Source organism: Myotis brandtii, unplaced genomic scaffold (assembly GCF_000412655.1).
Source record: "Myotis brandtii unplaced genomic scaffold, ASM41265v1 scaffold383, whole genome shotgun sequence".
Classification (NCBI taxonomy): domain Eukaryota; kingdom Metazoa; phylum Chordata; class Mammalia; order Chiroptera; family Vespertilionidae; genus Myotis; species Myotis brandtii.
In genome coordinates this window covers 1,346,548-1,352,547 of record NW_005364711.1, presented here as the reverse complement: position 1 = coordinate 1,352,547, position 6,000 = coordinate 1,346,548, and the positions used below count along the sequence as shown (strand labels likewise).

Here is a 6,000-nt window from a genome sequence, read left to right as displayed (position 1 = left end):
GTTTTTTACCTCCTTAGTTAAGTTTATTCCTAGTTATCTTAAGTTTTTTGTTGCAATGGTAAATGAGATTTTTTTTTTAAGTTTCTCTTTCTGTGAGTTCATTATGGTATATAAAAAAGCCATAGATTTCTGGGTGTTGATTTTGTATCCTGCTACATTGCCAAATTCAGTTATTAAGTCTTGGGGGTTCTTTGATGGAGTCTTTAGTATTTTCTATGTACAACATCATGTCACCTGCAAATAATGACAGTTTCACTTCTTCTTTTCCAGTTTGGATGCCTTTTCATTTCTCCTTCTGGTCTGATCACTATGGCTAGCACTTCCAGTACTATGTCGAACAGGAGTGGTGAAAATGGGCATTCCTGTCTTGTTCCTGTTCTTAGGGGAAATGGTTTTAGTTTTTGCCCATTGAGTATGATGTTGGCTGTAGGTTTGTCATATAAGGCTTTAAATTCACTCACTAATGTCATGTTATTATGTTGAAGTATTGTTACAGAAGACCAAGAAATACCAAGCACGCTTCCTAGAGAAAGGGAGGGACCCCATTTATTAACACTAGTGGACTGAGGGAATCATTTCCAAATCAGAGGGAAGAAACATTCAGAGAGCCTGTCTATATATATCCCCGCTGGGGTCTTTGTCTTGCAGATTTGCCCCCTGCCCCCTTCAGCCCTGCAGGAAGGCCCCCAGGTGTCTGGCCACATCAGATGGTCTGTCCTGGCACCAGTATAACAACCCTCCCCTCCTCCCCCCAGGGCAGTTCATTGTTCACAGTTTCTATGGCCTGACACACCTTGCAGGACCAGTTTCCTCCTCAGTATGATCCCTCTATTCCCATTTTGCTGAGAGGTTTTATCAGGAATGGGTGTTGGTTTTGTCAAATGATTTTTCTGCATCAATTGATGTGATTTTTGTCTCAATTTGTTTATGTGATGTATCACATTTATTATTTGTGGATATTGTACCACCATCCTTGCATCCCCAGAATAAATCCCACTTGGTCATGGTGTATGATCTTTCTAATGTAATGCTGGATCCGATTTGCTAGAATTTTGTTGAGGATTTTAGCATCTATGTTCATCAGGGATATTGGCCTGTAATTCATTCTTTGTAGTGTCTTTACCTGGTTTTGGGATTAGGGTGATGCTGGCTTCATAGAAAGAGCTTGGAAGTGTGCCTTCCTCTTGAATTTTTTGGAATAGTCTGAGGAGGATAGGTTTTAATTCTTTTTTGAATGTTAGTAATACTAATTCTTTTGATCCAATGCATGAACAAGGTATATCTATTTATTTAGGTATTATTTAAATTCACTCATTAATGTCATGTAATTTTAAGTGTATGTGGTTTGCATATATTTTGTATTTATTCCTAAGAAGATTTAAATTAGTCTACAAAACTTTCCTGGTACCTGCAAATAAAAACTGTCTTGCTTCTTTCTTTCCAATCTATACTCCTTTATTTTGCTTGCCTTATTTCACTGGCTAAATGCCCAGTACAATAGAAAAGGTAGGAGTGGGCATTTTGACCTTGAATCTGACCCAAAAGGAAGCATTTGGTCTTTAATCATTAAATACAGTGTTGACTATAACTTTCTGCAGATTTCCTTTATCAGGTGGAGGAGATCCCTTTTGTTTCTGAAAGTTTTTTTAAAAATCATGATTGGATGTTGAATACTGTCAAATGCTGCTTTTCTGTATCTATTAAGATATCCCTATTTTTTTCCTTTACTATGTTAATGTAGTGAATTACATCAATGGATGTTTGAATATTAAACCAACCTTGCTTTCCTGGAGTAAACCATGCTTGATCATGACATATTATCCTTTTTGTGTATTGCTGATTTTATTTGCTAACGTTTTGTTGAGATTTTTTTGCCTCTGTTCATGAGAGACATTGGGTGATAGCTTTTTCTTGAAACTTTTTTTTTTTACTTTGCTATCAGGGCAATGGTAGCCTCAAAATGAAGCTTTTTGGAAGAGTTTTGTGTAGAATTGGTATTATTTCTTCCTTACATGTTTGGCAGGCCGTAACATTTAACGTGACTTCAGTTAAAGATCTGGGAATTTAAAAAAGTATTAAGATGCAAAAAAAGAAAATATAAAACTAGAAGTAACTTTTCCATAGAATATCTTTCCCTGGCTAACTATTTCCTAAAGTCTGATCCTATAGTCATGTTGCAGAGACCAGCCCACTTTCATTCAACAGATCTGTCCCCTTCTCTTTTGAAGAAAAAAAAAGAAACATGTTTCTTTAGAAAATTTTGTTTGATATCATTCTCATAATTTCCTTAGTTTCTTTATACATGGTTCCTTTAGTTCCTTGAAAATATTTAAAATATGAAACTTAGTCTTTGTCTAATAAATCCAGCATCTGGCCTTGCTTATTGACTGCTTTACTTTCTGTGAATGGAAAATAGTTTTGTTTCTTCACGTGCCTTACTTTGTTGTTGTTATTGTTGAAAACACATCTTAAATAACATAATGCAGGAACTCTAGAAATCAGATTATCCCCCTTCCTCAAAGTTTGTTTAGTGATGTTTTCTTAGAACTGTATCTGTAAAGTCTGTATTTATTGTCATATGTGGCTACTAAGTCTCTTCTTGGTTAGTTTAGTGGTCAGCTAATGATTGAACAAAAATATTCTTAAGTGCCTGGAACTAAGAAGTCTCCCAGTAATTGCAGAGGGGCTCTGTGTGCATTTGTGGGCATACCTTCAATACTCATTAGGCAGTTGACATCTCTGCCTTAGCCTTCACTTCGTGCTTGCACAGAGCCTCAAAGTCAGATAGAGATGAGAGCTTAGGACCTTCTCAGGTGTTTCATGAGAATGCTCCCAACCCTGGGCATGCATGAGGTCTGATAGAGCCCCAGGAATGTGTCAGAGCTTTTCAAAGTCTTTCATGTACATTACATTTAAGCTTCTCCTTTAAGCTTTTTGGTTAGTCTATTGTTTGCCCCACTCTTATCCATCACCTCAGGCAGCTGTGATGTTAAACAGTTGCTGATGTTTGTTTTTGACAGATATCCAGAGGAAAAGATTATTTGCACTTGGTAAGCTCAAAGTCAGGGCAAATAAAGAAAAGCCTTGAGAGTGCGGTCTTCCAAGAAACCACCAAACAGGTCAAATAATGACAATTCTCTGAAAATGGAGTTTTGAAGGAACTCCATCACCATTCTGCACCACCAATGGCTGCCAGGCTTTTTTTTTTTTTAATTTTGTTTTGTTTTACCATGAATATAGGCTGTTGGTCTTCAAGGCCACCACAGAGATGGGGAATATGGAAATTAAGCAAGGTAAAAATGCCATTAAGCTTGCTGTTCTTGAATAAACACTTCCTGGACTGCTATTAAGCAAGGTAAAAATGCCATTAAGCTTGCTGTTCTTACTGAATTTATCCACTCTTCTTGAATAAACACTTCCTGAACTGCTGCAAAATTTTTATTAATTTATATGGTTCTGAAAAAGTTAATTCTGACCAATTTTGGTAGTGTTCTCATTGCTTTTGTGGAGGAGAGAATTTTTAGAGGTCCTTAGTTTGCTGTTTCCACTGTCATACTATTATTCTATTTATCATCTTTCTGTAACATGTTTATTTAGGTGTATAACTTGTAAATGGCTTTTGAAAAATCTCAATTGACAGTTTTATTAGAAAAAGTAAACCAAGTGAATGTATTGTGCTCACAGATATATTTAATCTTAACCCTACTACTTTACTTTACATGTGTATTTATTGTTTTCTTATTATATCCCTCTTTGTTTTACAATTTTTATCTTTAATCCTCTCTTCCCTTGAATAGTTTGAAGTTCTACTTGCTCTTCCTATTTTACTATAAGTTACTAAAAACACATGTATTAAAATATTTAAACTTACATTTTCTATCAAAATAAAAACTAAATAGTATAATACATAAAGTCAAATTTCAAAACAATGCTTAAAACAAGAAAGCTATTTAGATTGTTGCAATATACTTTGGTGTCTCTGGTTTGGGAAAAAGATTTGAGATAACTTTAATAATTGCTGTTATTTATTGAGTGGCTACTATGATTAAACAAACTCAGATAATTTACATTTTTATGTGACTGTCCAAAGTAACATAGATTATAGATAATAATATCAGGATTCACGCTTGGGTCTGCCAAATACCAGAACCAAAGCTATAATGCTTCTCAAATGCTTGTTCCTTTCCATGAAGGTAAAAATTTAAGAGCACAGTTAGCTGAAAGGGGCATGCATGTTTATGAGAACAGATAATAGGAAATTGTCTTTCTCAGTATTTCTAATCAGACAAAATTTTAAATATAGAGGAAGAAAAATACATAATAACAGATAACATCTAGAAGAATAAAAATATGCTGAAGGATAGCCTGGAAGGGACAGCTGGGGAGTATGATAAGGAAGTCAAAGAGACAGAGAAAGTAAATCTATTTTGACTAAAAAGAACAGATGGGACATGAGCAAAGACAAAAGGGGCCAGTGGGTAGGTGTCATCAGTTGTAGAGCAAGTAACTAGAATCTGATCAATTGAAAAGAACTTATTTACTGGACTCCTGGGCACTGTGTCAGATACAAAAAATGTAGTGTTATTTTGGGAATGATAACGATGTAGACAAGACAGATGGCACTAACTGGGGCATTAATTTTGAAGGGAAAGACTACAGACAGAGGGCAGAAAGAAAGACTTTAAGGCAATCCCCTTGTGAGCCAGCTTATATCAACCTGGAATTTTTGTAGGACTAAAAAGATATAGAAGTATCACTATAGTTGCTATTAAATCAAAAGTAAAGGACTTGTAGATGGAAAAAGAAAGATGTCAAATCACCTACTCTTTCCATTTTTGCTTTTGTGTAAATTAAAAGATTAAAGACTTATGAAAACACATTCACACATACATATACACTACAGACAGTGCTTTATATTATCCTCCCAAATTTAAATAAGACTATTAGACAAGACTGGGCATGACTAATTCTGAATAGGTCTGGCCACCTTAGAACTTAGAAGGCACTAGAACGTCTTTTTGTGTTGGAGGAAATCACAAGCAAGACATAAAAAGTACCTAAAGACTTTCAACAATGTAGTGAAGATGGGCCTCCATTTGTGAAAGTGTAAGTTAATCAAGGTTAGTTGGTGCTAGTAGACATGAAACCCAATTCAGAGGCATGAGGAGGAAATTAGCTTTCTGGGTATCCCCTTCGTATATTATATGTAACAGTCTCATATATGCCTTCATTTATTCAAAGGCAGTGGTTCTCAACCTTGGCTGCACATTAGACTCACCTGGGAATCTTTTTAAAATCCTGATTTCTGGGCCTCATCCTCCGGAAATTCTGTTTCTTTGTTATGGGGTGAGACCACAGCATTATTAGTAACAAAGAAACAGAATTTCCGGAGGATGAGGCCCAGAAATCAGGATTTTAAAAAGATTCCCAGGTGAGTCTAATGTGCAGCCAAGGTTGAGAACCACCGTTCTAAGGTATCTATTATCTTCTATAAGAAAAATAACAGCTGCCATGAACTACCTATACTTTAAGCTCTTTACATGCATTATCTCATCAAATCCTTACAACTATAATGTGTGGATGTTATTATTATCCCTATTTTATAAATGATAAACATGAGATTCAGACATGTTAAGTAACTTGCCCAAGTTCACATAGTAGGTGGAAGAGTAACAGTTCATATCCTAATATGTATTATGTTTCTTTTACCCTGAGGAAGGCACATTTTAGGTGCTAGGGATATAAAAAAATATATTTGGCAATCCTTATTCTTGAGATGCATATAGACTAGTCAGGAGACAGAAAGCCAAAAAAAAGTTGCAATACAAGAAAATATTTGTTATAACAGGTATATACTAAGTGAATGAGTAAAGAATTACATAGTTTTGCCTGGGGATGTGAGAGACCATTTGAGCACAGACGGAATTCCAATACGTACAAAATAGTGCATACAAAGACCCAGAAGTAGGAAAAAGTTTAAACTACTTAGGAAACCCTAAG

At 35.4% G+C, this 6,000-nt stretch overlaps 1 protein-coding gene across 1 annotated transcript in view; it reads left to right on the top strand.

The window, feature by feature from the left end:
* The window catches only part of ANKFN1 (ankyrin-repeat and fibronectin type III domain containing 1), a 450,804-nt gene that overhangs the window by 340,679 nt on the left and 104,125 nt on the right, over positions 1-6,000 (top strand). The window lies entirely within an intron of this gene.